This window comes from Corvus moneduloides, chromosome 3 (assembly GCF_009650955.1).
Source record: "Corvus moneduloides isolate bCorMon1 chromosome 3, bCorMon1.pri, whole genome shotgun sequence".
In the NCBI taxonomy this organism is placed as follows: Eukaryota; Metazoa; Chordata; class Aves; order Passeriformes; family Corvidae; genus Corvus; species Corvus moneduloides.
In genome coordinates, this window is record NC_045478.1 from 96,365,500 (window position 1) to 96,384,327 (window position 18,828).

The 18,828-nt window shown below is 40.4% G+C and overlaps 2 long non-coding RNA genes across 6 annotated transcripts in view; one reads left to right on the forward strand and one right to left on the reverse strand.

Annotated features, from left to right (window-relative positions):
- The window catches only part of LOC116441210, a 318,677-nt gene that overhangs the window by 61,191 nt on the left and 238,658 nt on the right, over positions 1–18,828 (reverse strand). The gene's annotated exons all lie outside the window — the stretch shown is intronic.
- On the forward strand, positions 1,416–18,060 carry LOC116441211. The gene is made up of 5 exons (XR_004238963.1): positions 1,416–1,504; positions 2,062–2,211; positions 2,867–3,005; positions 3,208–3,311; positions 16,100–18,060. It is a non-coding gene; the product is annotated as an uncharacterized LOC116441211 (long non-coding RNA).

Below are 18,828 nucleotides of genomic sequence, written 5' to 3' on the forward strand. Positions count from 1 at the left end.
AAGGAAAAATTCAATCAAACAGTGCCAGTTTTTGTCATTCCCCTCACCAGAAGCAAAGCAAACATTCACCCCAGATGATGAGACACTTGAAAACAAAATAACACAAAGGAAATCCTCCTCAAATCCAGAAAGGCAGCAGCTACACCCATTTCTACCTCTACTTCTGGTATTCTGATGTGCAATACCCTTGACTTCCTAGATTAATAAATTAACAGGCAGAAATGATTACATTTTTAAATGTTATATATAAAGATTTTCAGATTTTACTCATGAATATTTCAAAGAATTATCAACTCAGCTAAAGGCTTTCAAAGTTCAGTGCTTAATATACTTTCTGAACAAACAAACAAACAAATCTGCCTTTCTGACCTTAACTCCCCAGAAGGTCAGGACTTCTGAGGAGTTAAGGAGGAGCACCTCTGCCCTCTCCACCTGTGCAGCCCCAACAGAAAGCCACTACCTGAGGCTGGTTTTGCCACCAGGGCATTAATGCAGTACCACAGAGATGCCTTTGTAGGATACTGGTACCCAAGGAGAGGAAGGTGAGGCACCTCTAGGCAGCAAGGCCCTCGGTAGAGGGGCATCAGTGTTTAACAAGGCAGTGCAGAGCAGTGTGTTTGCATGCTGCACTGCCAGGACTGTCCCAAGGGCCTGGGACACAGCCCTACCCACAGGGGCATGCAGGTGATCCTGACACCCATGTGGAGCCCCAGCATACGGCACAGCTGCGCCCAAGCCAGGAGTGCCGAGGCCTCTGAATGGTGGGGAGCCCATTGGCGCAACAGTGGATTGGGAAAGCTTGTTCCATCTACATTATACTGAGAGCTGGCATCTGCCACAAGGAAACGTGGTGACTTTTGACAGGCAGAAGATATACTTAGAGTGTTGAAACCTTTGAGATGCTCTGACAGTTACATCTACTTCATTTTTTCAACCTTTATTCAGACATATATGCAACAAGATTTCTATTTTTTTTTAATGAAAGCCATCATAAGGCACCAGAGCTCTTAGGCCTCTATGACTTATTCCAGACCTGGAAACACTGAGCAGAACCGTTTTTTAATGTGCAAGTGATGACCAATATCACTCTGTATCATTCAAACTCTAAATAAGACTCACAATAATTTAAATAGAAAATTCATTAAAAGTACTGCTACAATTTTAATAAAGGTATTGTTTCTTAATAAAAAAGCTAAATGTCAGAGTGTAACTATTGTGATGACTGTACAGTTTCCACATTATAAATAAAATACATGTGTTTTCAAACAAAGACTAGAGCATGCTTCACATATTTCTTCAGTTGTTGCGTAACATATCTGGAATATATTAAAAAGTCCTATTCAGCTGTAACTCAAGCAATGCACATACTCCATGAAATACACACTCTTTGTACAGAGGACTAGTGTGCACTCAGTATCACTTTTTCAAAGGGACACAATTGCTGTGCGAGTCACACAGAACCCAGCACAGACACGCCACATCGCATGTTTGACTCTTGCATTAGGTAAGAACTCCTCTCCAAAATTCAATTTTCTTGGCTGAGTTCTCATTCCAAATATTCTCCTTAAAAAGTACGGTTTGCTACCAGCACAGTTTGCTTTTTCTATTCTGTTATGACAGCTTTACTCAACCTGAGGTTAATGACGCAAAACTGGAACGACAGAATTTCTGTAAAATAATGACAGTAAGTTTCCCTTGTTCACAGGCTGTTCATTCATACCCTTCCAAGTCAATGACAAAGATTCCATTGATTTTAGCAGTGACAAACTGCTACCCATATGAAACACAGGTTTTGGCCCCATCTTTAGAATGCATATATATTCTTGGAGTAACATATTTCTCCACAAAACTTTGGAAAACAGGCTGTAACAAACTACAGAAAAATGTCTGTCTTTACCTCTCTGGGGAAATCACTTAGATGCACAGAAAGACACAAAGACTGTAGGGATTTGCTTATTTGCATATGGAGATGTTTGTCCTCAAATTCAATTCACAAACAAATCACAAATCTAAAAGGAAGTGAAATACCAATGTGATTAATCGTATCTTGTTTATCTCTAGCGCACCCTGGGAACACAGATCAGCAACATATTCCCCTTTGGGCTTCATTCAGCCTCCTTTGAAAAACAATGAAAGATGCCAAAGACTTCAGTGGTGAGTTGAAATTGGACATATGATTTCTGAGATGCAGCTAAGAAGTCAGGACTTCAGGTAGGGTTTGTTTCTTAAATAATTATTTGTACTAAAATAAAATCTTACTTCCACTATATTTAAGCTAAGAACACCTTCAGTATTCAGTCCTGGGAGACTCTTTACACTTGATCAGAATAATTCACCTACTCATAAATAAGATGTAGTAGAGAATAATTCTCTGGTCTTTATCAAGAAAAAAGACTAAAACTGCTGCAGACTTTGTAAGTCTGACATAAACATTTATTTGTTTCTTTCAACAGTTTTATTACTTCCTTGTTATTTAACTGCAAGTTTCTTTAACAAAGGGAGCAAATACTAAAGTGCTTTTGTAATAACTGCAAACTTTTAACATTAAATTGGCAGAAACAATCCATTTTTAATAAGTCTGTCTTAGTAACCTTGTATTTTGACCCAAGGTGAAAGGTGAAGATTAAATCTCTTCCACCTTTCTGAATGCAGCTGCTGTGCACACAGACTTTAATTGATGTGAGACTCAGCTTTGTAACCCAAGCCCATCTCCCGCCTGCAGCACTGAAAACGTGCGATTCAAGGCTCAGTTACTGCTGATAGCAGGGCCCTCTCAGCTGACGGTGTGGACAGGAGAATAAAGTCTTTGTCACTATCTATTCTCCATCAGAGTGACTTTTTTTTTCTTCATAACTCCAACATTTAGGTCAGGCCTATAATGGTAGCCTCTCAGCAAGCAACGATATAGAGTAAAGCAAACTGAAAACTGAGATGAGCAACCCCTGGGTGAGCAAAGTGGTGATGCTGAGCAGAGACCCACCTGACACACCCTAGGCAACATGTGTGTGAGTTTCTGTGGGGAGAGGGGTTTGGACAGATATGATTCTTTTTACTTTCAATTCTCTTTTGCACCTGACAAGGAGATCTCAAATCTGAATTCCTTCTTTTTCTCCCTAAGTACAAATACCTCTACATTAGGAATAAAGCTGTTGGTCTTGGAATCATGGCAGCTCTAACGAGGTAATTCTTTGGTTTTTTTAACCATAGCCTTGACTGCTTGAACAACATTAGTACTCTGAGTGCTGGCCTAGAAATGTCTCTCTGAAATCAAGGACGAAATCAAGACACAGTAATAGAAACTGGCAAAACAGGTAAGGTTACTCCAGCTTTTTCTAAACTTAAACCACATCTGCTGATATACAAGAGTATCTAAAAGCATTGGGAGCTAATCAAAACCATTTAAAAAGTCTAACTTGAATGTGAATAAACAAGCAGAGACTTGCTGAACTGTGCTGTGCAGTCCTCAGAGGCTTTGGATATTGCCCTGCATGGGGGTCTAGACCCAAATCAGCATCTCTAACACATGGCAACCAAACACACTTGCTGAGTTTAGATGGAGGACCACTATGTCATGCACATATTGGACTTATCACTTCAAAACGAAATTAAATTGGTTTTTTTATATTTACTGGCAAAGACAAAAGTTGTATAATAATATTTCCACAATACCACATTAATGTTTTAAATAGGAGACTTTAAACTTAAGATGTATTATATATGCATGACATAAACAATCTGCATTGTTTGCACCTGAAAAAGAAAGAATTAAAAAAGACCCAAACGAACCCCAAAACCCCAGAGTAGAACCAAAGAACAGCATGTGCTTCCAGTCTAGTTTTCCAAGTCATATCTTTCTGGAAGGTCAGCTTATTTTAGAGAAACTTGGCTTCTATCACTTTGTGATTTTAATTCCAGCATTTGGCAAAATTTAGTTTTCTAATCTCTGGCTGAGTTCAAAGGTCCAAATTACAAAAGTGAGGACATTTTCCTACCTCGTGCCAGGGCCAGGTGACAGCAGTGAGTCTGCTCTGGGGTTTCCAGAGCACCTGACTATATGTGTAACTAGAGAGCATCACATTTAAAGGCCACTGTAGTATAAACTATGCTTGACATAGGGGACATTTCTGAAGAGTCTCAAACCACTCCAGTGGTCTCTCATCCCCTAAGACTCCAGACACTTTCACAGAGCAGCATTTCCAGAGGATCACCGAATGTTCTGAGGCTTAGTGTAGGCAGTTTAGAGAGTGACTGCATTTTTTTTCGCCACTGTGAACAGAACCATTTTAATGTGAGAATTACAAGCATTTTAAGATAAATCACTCTCCAATTATGCCTTATTTTACATTATACATCTCAAAAGAGAAAAAATTAAAACTGAACTTCACACCTCTGAGAGTTAAACTCATGAGACAAGATAATGAAGAAGCCTAAGGATGTTGAGCTTTTGCTAAGTGCTGCTGGATTCAGCAACGTTTTTAAGGGCCCTAGGCAATCAGTTTGGTCACTGGCTTTGTTAATACTTGCCTCTTTTTTGGACAGTGGCAGGAACCGTGTCACTTAAGAACCTGAAAGACCTCGGAGAGAGGTCTTTGAAACAGTGATGGAGTGTTTGTAAAACATCATTCCCATGCAGCTGGCAGGTATGTACCAGCACCAGCTTGCAGACACAGCTGGAGCCTGGCCTCTCTCTGCTGTCTGCTGCTAGTTGGATGATCATAATTATGACATCAAAGTTATCGCTCCATGAGAAAATACACTTTGGTTTTTCAAAGGCTGTGGCATTTTGTGCACTACAATTATCCCCCACAGCTTCCTCAGACCTAATTGCCAATCAATACCTGATTTTAGACAGCAGAGATTGGGGTTTTTTTTTTAAGGCAGAAAAATATCTTTCTAAGGGGCTCTGTAAGAAGAGTTATATGAAATATAACTTACTGTATGAGTTGATTCCAAGTGACTTGCTAATTAGGCACCAAGTCATCTGTTAATAGAAGTAATTACAGAGGGTTCAAGGAATCATATTATTAATCACAGCCTGAAATCTGCTATCCTGCAACGTTATGCAATTGGTGATGTACTGTCTACAGAGGCCAGAGATGGAGGTGAAGTGAGTAACGTAGCACCACTAACCTAGTCCTAAATTACCTCCTGAGCCATTACCAGCATCAGCTAGTATCTGAATAAAAGAGAGGAAGAAAAAATAAAAATAAAATCACTAGGAATATCTCTTATTTTAATATAAAACCTCATTCAGGAAATAGGCTGAGGTTGCAGGGGCATTAATATGTTACTGTGTTGAACTCAGGATCAGAAGGCAGCCAGTTACAGAAAAAGAATTACATACCTATAGGGTATAATATAGTCCATTTGTCAGAGAAGTTTTGCATTTAAAGCCATAGCCCACTACAGTGCTGTTATGTGGCACAAACTAGCTTTATTCAGACCAAAATTTTCAGATCCCTCTTCTTTTCCGAGAGATGTAATATACTACAGGACAGGATTTAATTCACAAGGGTCCTAAGTAAATGAGGTGCATAAAATCAGAAAGAACCTACTCACTCATTTTTCTCCATTCCTTACACTAAAAGGGCAGCTTGTTGTGTACTCCACAGGGTATCATCTTTAGGGAGGAAAAAATTCTTGAGAAAAAAAAAAAAATTGACCCATCATCTTTTTAGTACAAAAATATTGAATTAAATGAGAAGGTGGGAGTATTTTTACAATTCTACTTGTACTAACTTCAGTAAATTGAGCCTTGACTTAGTTTCCATGGACTTACTCAATTCATTTCTCTTGATAAGGGGATCCAGCAAGGTTCATCATCAGTTTGTATACGGACACTGTATGTTACCGAAGAGAAAAATCCCATATGACTCAAATATAGCTTTCTTATTATACCTGCTCCTCTCTCTGTTTATTTGGCTGAGAAAAAGTGACTTGTTCTTGTACTGCAGATGCTTTTGAGCAGTCCACATCACCTCTGAACACCAAGGGCCAAGGCTGTACCAAAGCACTGGTATAATGAGACAACAGCTGGGAGAGCATTAGTCTTGCTCTCTCCAAACTTCTGAGCCCTTTCTCTGATGAGAATCAGTTTGCTCAACTGCCTGTACACCAGAAGGAAAAGAATTATCAGCAGGTGTACTCTTAACCAGCTTATGACGCTTGCATTTCTCAGAGCAGCAGACCATGCCCAGTCACTTACGTTGTGCACAGCTTACAGACAGGAGTCTCTGGACTTTGCTGTTGACACGTGGTACCTTTGCAACAGCAAGGGCAGGGGATACTGAGAAAAGAAGGAGAGTGCCAAGTGCTGTCCTCACAGTTGCTTCGCTACAGCAGCTGGTGTGGTCAGGCTGATAGGCTTGGTAGAAGAAGAGACGTCTTTAAGGATTGAGCAATAAACAGGGTGATAAAGTCATTTTGGACAGAGACTTTGAGGTGACATGAAGGCAAGTGTAGAAGAAATTGCCAAGGGGAAGGTTAATTATGCATCTTCAGGAGCTGTTAGTAGGTTTGATAGACTAGAAGCAGAATCTGAGGTCCTTCCAACCCGTTAAACAATGTCTTACCAAGAAGGCCTAATTGAATAAGATTTGAGATTGGTGTTGAAGAAGCTTCTACTTGACCTTACTGCCTCACAGATCCTACGAGGGCTCAAAAGGACTCAAAGGAAGACAACTGCAATCAAGGGCACTTACTAATGATCAGAACAGCACAAGTAGATAATGAGACTTGAGTGGGATTCTCAGATACCTAAGAAACAAAAATGTAAATTTTACTCCATTTTGCAGATTACAGGTTACTTTTGAGGCAGATAGAAACAATCATATACCCTCTTTTCCCAGGAACAAACAATCCTCACTGAATAAAAAAGGGAGTAAATGTAAAGACCAGATGTTATCCATAAATGTGGCTCTGTATGATTTAAAATCTCTCAGTTTAACCTAATAAAAAACACTTCTTAGAATTTCTTAACCCTGAGATAAAACATGTGTGATACAGAATGTGGAAACTTCCAACCAATAAACATTAATAAATTTCTGGTATATCAAATTCATTTGGCTACATAATTATTTGCCATGCCATACAGAGGGAAAGATACTCTCTTTATTCATCCCATGGACCCAGTCCGCAGATTAATTTAATGCTTGTCTCTCAGTGGGAGTTGTCTGTTTAAAGTAGTTTTGAGGGTCTGGGCTACAGCTCTCGGCTCTTCATTGACTTAAAAAATGTGGTGTGGCTGCTTTATGCAGAAAGGGACTTTAACCCAAAACAGCATCTTTGTAAGAGGATTAGAAAAATTCCATTCTTTTAATGACTGGCTAGATGCTTGCTCTCCTTTACTTAATACTCTTTGTCTGTTATTCTTAATTATCAACATAAACGCTTTAAACCAGTGTTGTAAATAATCTGTCATTTTATCCAAGTTTTTGTTGAATGGGTCTTTTGAAATGATCTGATTATTGATTTCTTTAGGAGACCATTCAGTTAAATTCCCATGCCTGCCCACATTACAGCCCTTCTGCTGCTTTTGGGGGGTTCCTCTAAGACGCATGGTGGTGAGTTTAGCTTAGCGCTAGTCCAGGAAAATCAGGAACTTTACTGGATGGGAAAGATGTGCTTAGGACTACCAGTAAATGCTGGCACAAAACCTGTTTTTTAATGTCATTAGTGATACCTAGAAATTTTTGCCACTTTTTTTTTTTTCTTCCAAACACTAATGTTTTTGCAGTAGCTTGATAAAGATGAAAACTTTTTCCCTCAAAATCTTGGATACTAATCAACTCCCTTGGATCCTAAGTAACTTAAAACTGGTATTGGACATCAGCAACTAACACAGCTCCTTAAAAAATCCTAGCTGAGGACTAAATTTCACAGCATTACTATAGTCTTATGTTATAGGATAGTGTGTGATAACAGGCCTTTTAAAACAGCCAAGATATATTTTGTAATTTAGAAAATTACTCTGAGGAACCATTTGTCAGTTTAATGAAAATCTGAAACTACAGGTTTGCATAATAGAATTAATTGTAATGGCTCTGCTGGAATGATTTCTTTCAGATGGGTTATTTGAAGGGTTGAAAGAGGGATTTCACAGCTGAAAGAAAGAAAGGATTTATCCTAAGACTCATGTAAGCAAAACACGTTTAAATTTCATAATACAGTGCCTTTGACTCTGTGGGACTATTGTTTTCACATGTCTTGAGATGCAGGAGATACTTCTATTCACAAGTCTATTCAAGGATACCTTGAAAGAATTCCATGCCCTCCTAATGCAGGTGTTCATCACCCACAGATGGCAAAGGAGTCAGTGCATTTACTTATTACATTGTGACCTTATAGAGTTACAAAGAGTTACACGGGGTTGTGTCACATCCTTGCCAAGACGGAGCTATAGAGTAAGGAGAAAACCTGTTTCTAAGACAGGGGAAAGATTCAGGTCTCAAAAAGGTGAGATGGATGCAAAAAAATATTAAAAAAAAAAAAAAAATATAGCTCAGAGTGACAACATGGTCACTCAGAAAGCTGCCAGGAATCATCAGTCTCTAAATTTAAAACATCTTTTCACAACAGGGGTGGTGAACTTATGGGAGAAAATGAGTCTTGATAATCCCCATGTGTAAGTTTGCTGCTTAAGCCCTCAAACAGCACTGTTATTAGCAGCGCCTTACACCCTTCATTGCTCAATATTAACTTCAGAGCACAATGTGTGTGTGTATGGTGGTGGGGGGACTCACAATACTCTGGGCTGGGGCTCCCCCTACCCATATGATGATTCCCCTTCTGTCCTTCAGATAGAAGGTCATTTCTATTTCTCATTTTATTTCTTTCACTGCAGCTGGAATGGGTTTGTCAACCCATTGGTGGGGAACAAAAACATATTCTGACAATTCAAGAACATCCCAGTGCCAGGTCCACATCAACGTCAGGCTGAAAAAGTCTTATGAAACAAATGTTATTATGAAGCACTGAAACAGAAGAGTTCAATTCCATACAGCTTCTGCTCTCACCAGCAACTTCTTGGCCAGTGAGCTGTGCCCGTGACTGGAGAGTGGCACTTAACAGACAGGAACAAATTATATGGACACAGATGCAACAGCACATCTGATGCACTGAGAAAAGGAGCAGGTGTGATGAAGGTCCCAAAGCTCTGACTGAAATTGCAGCAAATAAACAGCTACAGTAGGTAGAGTGACATGTGTAAAGAGCAAGAGGCAGCGCAGTTTGATATCTTTGCCATAAGGGCTAGCTGGGCCAAGTGACAGCTCATATCCTGGCCTCTCACAGCTGCAGTTACCATATTGTACCCATTCTTCCCCTAAAATACTGCTGAGTAGTCAATATGCAAACACTGCTGTTTGGATTCATGGCAAGAAGCAGTTTTTAGTGCAGGGACTACCAAAGGATATTGAAATACAAATTCTGTTATTGTTATGGGACTAATTCCCTACCCCTTGGATTGAAACTTTCTCCATGTTACATAGACTTTGATTATACTATACAAATATATTTTTGGGATGTGCAGTGCTGCTCTCTGGCCTGTTGTAATGAAAGTGCCAATGTGTAAAGTAAGGTGTTTACTTGCCTTCTGCTACTTGGGCTATAATTTTCTCTAGGGGAAAAAAACATTAAATCACATTTCTGAACTAGAAATCTAAACTGTTATTATGGTTATAGCCATAACAACACTAGAACTATAAGAACTCTAGCCACCTCCACTATATGATTTAAAATAAAAGCATAATTATCGTCTTCTGGTAGCTAGGTAGACAATTACGCATTGCACTTGTGCCACTTGTAATTCTACACAATTTGTTCCAAATCTGTTATTTGACAAGTGTAGGAAAGCATGGCCAGTGGCTGGTATGCAAGGGAGTGTCTTGGGAACTGCCATAAGGTAAATAGATGTGAGTCCCTGGCCCAGAGGGCCACGCTGCAGAAGCTGAGCAGTGTTAAACACAGCGTACTTGCCAACCTGCGAGCCACCTGCAACTTCCTCCCTCTGAAGCAAACAGCAGTGCTCATCAGACCTCAGCTGCATGGAAAGTATATTTATGCCCAAACTGTTTTCCCAGAAGAGCACAAAATACTGACTCGAAGCAGCTTAACAATAAAGCAATGACAATAATAGGACATTATCCTCCTTAGCACAGTTCCGCAGTTAGAGAGTGCACTTTTGGTTCAGCTGCCTTCTATAGGAAAAAAAAGGTTGTCTCTTAGATTACAATTTACCCTGTATTACTTTGTTTATAACATTTCTCCACCCTCCATGCCACCCAGAGTGAAAGAGAGTTCATGACACTTTTGATGTGTATTTTACAAAGAGTGCATTTTAAATAAGCCAGGGAGGTTAACTCAAGATCCTTTAATCCCAGCATATATCTTTGTTAAGGAAACAGAGACCAAACCATTGAAAACCCCAGCCAGAAAACAGGTTTGAGTAAATCCCTCACCCTGAAAAAAAGGAAAAAAAAGCCATCTCAGACCAAATTCAGTAATGTACATTCAGATTCTTTCTGCAAAAACTCCTCAGTGATGACCAAGGGGAGAGTGCCCCTGCCAACAGGGGCTGTGACTCTCCTGCCCCAGCAGCAGCCTGGCACAGCAGACCAGGATGCTGTGCCCTCACAGGTTGGCAGAGCTTTGTGGATGCCTCAGGTTACCTCTCACCTTCCTTCTGCCCCCAACAGGCTCCCAACATGCCACCTCGCAGAGGAGGCCATGGGCTCAGCTCTAGGTCTGACAGCAGAGCATCCCACACCCCTCAGGCAGCTGTCTGACAGGAAAACTTGCAAAGATGAACAGGTATCTTTGATCAGGACTGACTGAAATTAATTAGCCTGTCCCTCTTCCCTGTTTCTTTTTTCGCTTAAAGGACACCAATTTTTATGCATGTAAGTAAGTGCTGCCCTGAGTTGATGTTGACCCTAAGCCCAGGTAAAACAATCCATTTTGGTTACAAATGACCTCCTTTACCTTCACTGACAGCTAAATGTCTGTCTCCTACTCATGAAGTGAAAATGACTGGGCTAATGGGCTGACACTGTTGTGTCTCTACCTGAAGAAGAAGGATTTTTAGAGCCATCACAGAGTCTGGTCCAGTTAAACGCTCCCTAGGACCCCTTGAAATCTCAAAATCTCCTCCTTCTGTATTTTCCTCTATTTTGGAACCATCAGTCCCAGGGACGATCAGGGCATAACTGCACAGCAAGCTGAAATGCTTTGAGTCTCCAGTTTAGTTATTCTGCAATGTTTCTTTTTTAAAATAAAGTACCATAAATACTGAAACTAGTAGCAGACAATGCAGGAGAATAAACACCTTCTCCTACGAAGGACCACATAAACTTACATTTAGCTTTGGGAAAAGAGGAGGGTTTTCTCTGTTTGACAAAAATGAAAACAAATTGGTTTGGGGGGAATGAAGAAGAGGAGAATTTCTCACTATTTTTAAACAAACCTCAAAACATTTCAACAGATATATCACTTTACTCATAGAAACGTTTATTTTCTGTAAAAGGATCCAAAACCAGTTTTACTGTCTTTGATTTGTGATTTTTTTCCCCCTGGCATGGGCTTGGTCATTTTTCTCTGAACTATAGTGAAAACACACATCAGTTAAAATAAATATGTCACAAGCCAGAACTGGATCTAGTGATCGAGCACAACAAAACTAACATTTCATAAAAAGGTTTTCAAGCCTTTTTAATAGAGACCATTTCTAAGCAATAACATTTCTTTTTTTGTTCTTTTATGTCAGCCTGGAAAAAAAAAAAAAAACATGGAGAAAACAGTAAAAAAACCAAGCAGTATATAAAATATGATAAAATAGATGGTAGAGGAATTTATCCTCTTTTGGAAAATGAGCTAGGCTAAAGTAAACTGCAGTCTCTACAGGCTAAAGTACTTGAATTCCTAGAAATATTTGCATGCCTAGATGTAAGCTCTTACCCTCTGCTCTGGGTTTGGTAATTTTTCCCATCACAAATGATATGCTGCCAAGATAAGATAATACATTTTCAATATAGCTTCCGTGAATTGCTGATTCAATCTTTGATTAATTAAAATGTTTTAGCAATTTAATTTATATTTCACTGGAAATCCAGCTTGCTCTTTTTACATTCTGTTTCTCCTAAGAAATGTCACTGGTTTGGTGTGACTTATCTTTTTTATATCAGGATGCAATTTCTAATGAGTCTTTCTTTCCAGTAACTTTGCATTATCACTATTTTGTGGTTTTCCAGAACTGATGGGAAGTGTTTACAGTAAAGAAATACTACCCACTTAAAGTAGCTTTGTCTGTCTGGAAGTTGTGCACTGTACCATGTTACACTCAACCCCAAAGGTTAGCAAGGGCCAGACTCCTTCAAGAGCCAGGAAACCCAGGAGCAGCTCAGGGTGATGATTTCTGGCACGTTGTCCTCCTGCCAGGTGTGCAGCAGGGAAAAAAGCCATTATAACTTTCTCAGGGTTGCAGATTACTTACTGCCGTTTGCCAGAAGCATTTACTAATGGCATCACAGTTTCTCCCATAAACTGAATTAACCTGCCTGCAATGCAGCTTTACAGGAAGGGCTCAGAAATACCAAACACCAGGAACATACAGTGGGGCAAAGGACGTCAATTTCAAAATGCAGAAACAGCAAAAAACATGGACCTCAAAAATCTCACCTAGAATAAGATCTTTCATCCCCCTCCCTTCTCAGTCACCGGCTCAACCAGTGGCAGAACATGTACTTGGGGAAAGGCAAGTAAAACCAAAATACCAAAAGTGCCAGAAAGACTTTTTTAGAGATTGTTCTTCCCTGCTACTAAATAGCCAGTTTTAGGAACAAAGCACAGTGGTGACACCAAGTTGAGGATTTTTGGATCCACATCTGAAACAACAGAAGGAGCCACATAGGGCAGGATAGCTCCGTGGAGGAGAAGCAGCAGAGGCAGGGAATGGACTATGTAATTTTGATATTGGAGTGATTTTTGACAGCCATTTGTATTAAATTGGAATGAATTTCCTCTGATACAGCACTACTGGATGGATGGATCTCTGATAAGCTGGGATGGCTTAAAAAGACTGACAACAAAACTGAAATTATCTGCATCTCTTGCCACAGCACCTGAGTCTTTTCTGCACTTGTAAGCACGTCATGGTCTAGGCTCCAATGTCCCTGGTCTGCTGACCTGTTCTAGGTCACACAGGTCCTATGTGCATTGGACAGCACTGTGTATACACCACCCAGCAGCTGAGAAAATCCTACTGGAAATAGGCCTTTGCAATATCTGACTAGAACCACTCAACACCTGACTCATTGGATCAAGTGTACATCCTCTATCCAGTGACGAAGAAACCCCTCCGCCCTCGATTTCATACAGGGGTTCAATAAACCTCCTTTTGTAGGAAAAAAGTTCCCAAAAGCCCAATACCCAAGACTAAACCCAGAGCTTTCAAAACAGCCCTTACCCAGGAGCATTTGCTTTTCTTCATTATTACTGTGCCTCTACTTTCATCTGGAGGTCTGTGTGTGGCCTTCATCTAAATTCTGCCTTTAAGGATGAAAAATAGAATTTTAAATATTTGTTAGTTAAGGGCCCCCACTGTCTTTTTAAAATATAAATACACATATCCTCTTCAGAAAAATGACAAATTCATGTTTGCATCAATGATTTTCCTTCCTGCTGTGCCCCCTCTCCCCCAGTCCTTCAAGGAATTTTGTCTAAATACTCTCCAAGGGTTTTCCCCGCTCTTGGCATGCATATGAATCTCCTATTAGTGTCAGTGAGAGTTATGTCTGCATATTGTAAGAAGAACAGATAGCTAAATAATTCATTAGACCCTACACACAAGTATGTTTTCCTTGATGAACAGTTACGATCAACATTCGTGGAAAGGTCCATTTCTAAATATTTTTAAAAACTAGCCAAGTGTTTCAGTTATTAAGACTCTGCTTACAATGTAAGTGATTTAAAGCAGAGAAGTGTGGGCAGCAGAGATTCCTGAAGATTTTCTATGGCAGCATCAGTTACTGATGCTGACACAGGAAAAATACGGGGGAAAAGGCAATCAATGGGGCTACATTTTTGACTTGACTTAATTCATTAATATTTGAAAACAAGTAAGTCTGGTTTGCCCCAGGGACTGGTAATAGGATACAAGCCTTTCACCTCTAGGTCAGTAGTTCAAAGCCAACTTTGGGCAGTACTGACTGAAAGTCATTACTATCTATCTGAACACTCTTTAAGAGTATATGTAAAATAAGTTGGTGGTCTCTGTTTATTTCTTAATGGCTAAGGCCCTGATTCAGCAAAGCTCTTAAGCATGTATTTAATGAGAAACAGATGTTCAAATCCTTTTGAATTTAAACATCTGAATACAGTTAAGCACGTTCTGAGCAGCCTCACCAGCATGGGCAGGCTGGAGCACACCCAGAGGAAGGTTTGCTAAATGAGACCCTCAGTGTGTCAGTTGTTCGTGCACACACAAGTAGAGGGAACAAGAAAGCCAGCCCATTTCCCCTTCCCCAAATAATATTACCCACATGCTGCACTGTATGCTAATAATGGCACAGCAGAAGAATGAGACTATCAGCCACAGAAAAGTTCCCCCTTTCATTCACCCATACTAATGAGACCAGGTGGGGAAAAAATGTTTGCATTGCCATTATAAAACAGAGTATAAGGCCACAGAACTGTACTGCCTTTCTTGCTCCCCAGCCCATCAGCTTTCACGAGCATGGAATGTGCTTTAAAAAGGAGTGCAATAGGAACGTGGTATTTACATAACCTTCCTGTTGCTTATTCATGCATGGGCTGTGCTAAAAAATGTGTGCACATATGAATCCAGTCTGGAAGAATGCAAGCCTCATAGCCCAGCTACATGCAGTATTTATCTACAGGTAAAGGCCATTTCTTAAAAGTTAAGGCTTTTCAAGAAGGAGGTGGGGGGAAGTTACTTGGGAATTTAATGATTTGAGTGCTTATTTGTATTTGAAAATCATTAGGAGTGGCATCTGAGTAGAAGTTTTTAAACACTCCTGTTAAAGCCGTCATCTCTCTGCTAGATTAAATACCTTCTAAGATTACCAGTGGATCAGATTTGTTTTGCTTCTTTTAAAGAGAATTGTATTCTGGGACTTTTCCATGGTGTTGCTGCATATTGTCTTGCACGATCAAGGTCAACTGCTGTGAAATTAAAGCTAGTGTTTCAAACCACAGCAAGCTGAGAAAACCACCATTTCAATACCATGACTGTGTGCTAGTAAAGCAAGTAGAATTTCATCAGCTACAAGTGCTGCTCCCTGTCCCTAAAGACCTCTGCAATGGTGTTAGCTGTACAGCCCAGTAAGTCCTCTCACAAAGAAGAGATGGTCCCAGTACTGCTGCCCTTCAGATGAAATCAGTGGAGTGAATTATATCATGGGACTGAGATCAACATCTAGAGCAGCTTTCGGTAAATCTTCTGACAGGTTTTTGCTTGAATTACAAAGAGATAGCCTGCAATCAAATTGGTTCATAATGAAACGATCACGCCCAATTTCCTGAAGCTTAAGCAACAGTCTTCCAAATATCTAATCTCAGAAGATTTCTATCTCACAGCACTTCGGGTAAGGTTTTAATAAACATCCTTTACTAAAATGCATGAAACCTCTGGCCTCTATTAAATTTGCCCATTGCTAGTGGAAAATCAATGTAAAAAGTCATAATAATCAAATCTTTGCCATGACTAAGAACTGTTCAGCCTGCGGGAATTCTCAGAAAACACTTCCTATAGCATGAATGCTCACTCTTCTTCTGGAACAATCAAGAAAGGCTATTCCAAAACCTCCTTCTTCACTCGGTAACAGGATGCTTCATGCTGATCCCTGTTTTGGGACTCTTTAGTGCTTTGTTAAGGCTCTCCAAGACAAGCTCTGAGCTCTTGTGTTTCCAATGAATGTACAGAATTCACCCACTTCTTTCTTTAATCATAAGGTATCTACAGTTTTGATTATGATAACTATATTATTATACAAACATAGTAATTTCAAACTCTGAATGATTTCAAAACAATTTACATTGGCTGGTTTTTGATTGTCTCAAACTCATAAGTTTTTGTTCTTTGCAGCCTGTGATCAACTGCTGACTTTCATAAAAGACTAACACAGCAACTGAACAGAATACAAAGTAAGTGCCTGCCACCCTGGCTGAACTGGGAAACAAATCACTGTTCAGCCAAGAGATGCTACGGCTCTACTCTCATTTTGCACAGCTCTGTGCTAGGAGAGCTCCATAGCTTTGTGAACAGAGTTCATGTTTATCTGGGAAGCTACTGCCGTGCTCTCAGGCCAGAACACTGCTTCTGCTCCTTTATCCCAGGGACTTTTTTGTTTTATTTGTCATAGTAACCACAGGAAATTACAAGTACCACCAAGACACATCGATGATAAATAAAGATTTGGAGCTGCCTTTCCTTTCCCTTTCCCGTTTATAGGAGAGCTTTATCTACTATGACAGTAACCGCCAGGAGAATCAGCTTCAGTCCAGTCCTCCAGTCCTATATTGTATGTTCAGCTTTCCTGAGAACAAAGAGGAGGTCCTGGTTCATTATTCAAAAATGCTGTGACTAAAACTCAAAATAGAAAAGAAAGCATACCAGTAGGTGCTCAATGAAGGAAACACCTGCTTTTCATTTTCCTGCAGTGTTTAAATGAAGCAAATTAGATAACCCAATTGAGGACAAAACTTTAAATCCTGGTTAAAAATCAGAGCCATGTTATGCTACCTCAGACTGACAAGCAGAGCAAATGCATGTTTGAGTCAATTTAATTTTTGGTGGTTCTTAATTAAGTTTAAGAACTCGAACAGAAAGTATGCTATTACCTTCTACCTGATAGAATTTCTAGTGTCTTGCTGCAAGTGTGTCACACTAAAATGTTTTTATTACTTGCATAACAGAACCACCCCTTACACTAGAGGGGGACTTGCAGGATAAGGCGTTCTCCTTGAAGGGGTGTGTGGTGTGGGGCAGACCTGCAAGAGACACCCAAGCAGACACCCTGGGAGAGGCACATCCATGGTTCTGGCACACAGTTTGGTCTAACCCGCAGTGATGAGCAATAGCCTGCACTGGCTCAATCCACTGACACACACAAGCAGCTCCTGGCAGGCAAGCATCTCCCCAGGAACAGGCTTAGTTAATCTACACAGCTCTACACTGTGCCATGGAGACAGCTTGCAGTAAGATGTGAGCAAGATCCTTGCCTCAGGGAATTCCAGAATCCTTAAACACTTACAATTGTCTAACAATGCCAAAATACCTCTGAGGTCTCAACTTTTAAAACATGAGCAAATAAGACAGATAAAGCCCCGGATGAAAATACATTCAAGCACACGCACAGGAGCCAAGAGACTGAAGAACAAAGGAGCCACATTTCCATGACTTCCAAGCCAGTGCACAAACTGCTGGGGCAATCGAGCTCTGCTGGTATTTCCTCTGAATTCCATTCAGCCCCTACCCCAAAAGCTGGTCACTAGGCTGGAAGCAGGGACAAGCCATATGCAGGAACTCCTCAGCCTGTGGAGCAACACTGGGGGTCCTGTGCAGCTGGTCCCAGCACTTCTGCAACCACAGAAGTACCATCATAGCCACCAGTGAATTAACACAGCAGCTGGACCCCTTGTTTCCCCAGCAGTTTGCCCCCACAAGCCATAAGAGGTCCTGCAGTCCCCATGGCTCTAGGATTTGCAGTGATGGGGGCAGGCAGGGAGGTGGCTGAAGCCCTGCACAGCCAGAGGCTGATGCCACTTCCTCAGCAATGGAGGAGAAAGGGGCAGACTGAAGCACAGCACCATGGATTGGTGCAAACTCCACAGAAACCTCAATTCTCAGGGGCTGGATGCTGCAGAGTACGAAAGTTGCACATTGGTGGGCTAATCTTTTACTGTTCAGTGATGCAGTTTAATGTTCTCTGTGTTTTCCTTTTGTGCTAAGTGGGGATGGGGGAAAAAAATTAGTTTGACTTCAGAGATGTGCATTTTTCATGTTTTGGAGGGGACATTCCAAACTGGAAAATTTCCAACTAAAAAGAAAAATATATGTGCATCAGTAGTTCTCCTTCCCCTTCCTCATAAAATTTGGACCATTTTCAAATTTATAAAGAAATGCGGAAAAGATTTAAATATGAGCAGTTTTGCCTTTTCACTAGGAATATCTTGAATGACATTAGCTGGGAATAACGCAGGTCTGTGTGTTTTGCTTGGAAAGCCAAAATTCATTTACTACAGACCTTTGAATACAACAACTGTGGACTCTCCCATCTCACTCCTTTCCTTCAGCATCCTCCAAAAGTTTCTAGATCCCAAATTCCTCTTTTGGATGTTTTCAGCAGGGTTTCTGTGACCTGCTTAGAGAAGGACCCCCTTTGAGGGTCTGTGGAGGGTTGGCTGGCATGCAGGAATTCCATGCCCATCTTGCAAGGACAGACTTTTCCTCTGATAAGAACCATTTTGTTAAACAGAAGGGCACTTATGAAAAATATACTTTGTATGCAAATTTTCTATTTGAACACCTAAGCAACTTTAACCAACAATATTTTACAAAAAGGCACTTGTAACTTAAACTGACAGCCAGGGTTTGGAAAGAAACTTCTCTTTCATCTGTTTTTGCCAGTCTTTCAAGTTATATCTGCAAACAGAGCATAGAGAAAACATATCTCTAAATGTTTTATTTTGAAGCTCTTGCCTTCCTCCTGCCTGTTGGATCACCTTTACTATTAAATCAGACTGAATGCTCAGTGACTATCAGTACTGTGAGTCAGAGCTACCATACCTGCCCATAAACCTGAATTTTCCTGT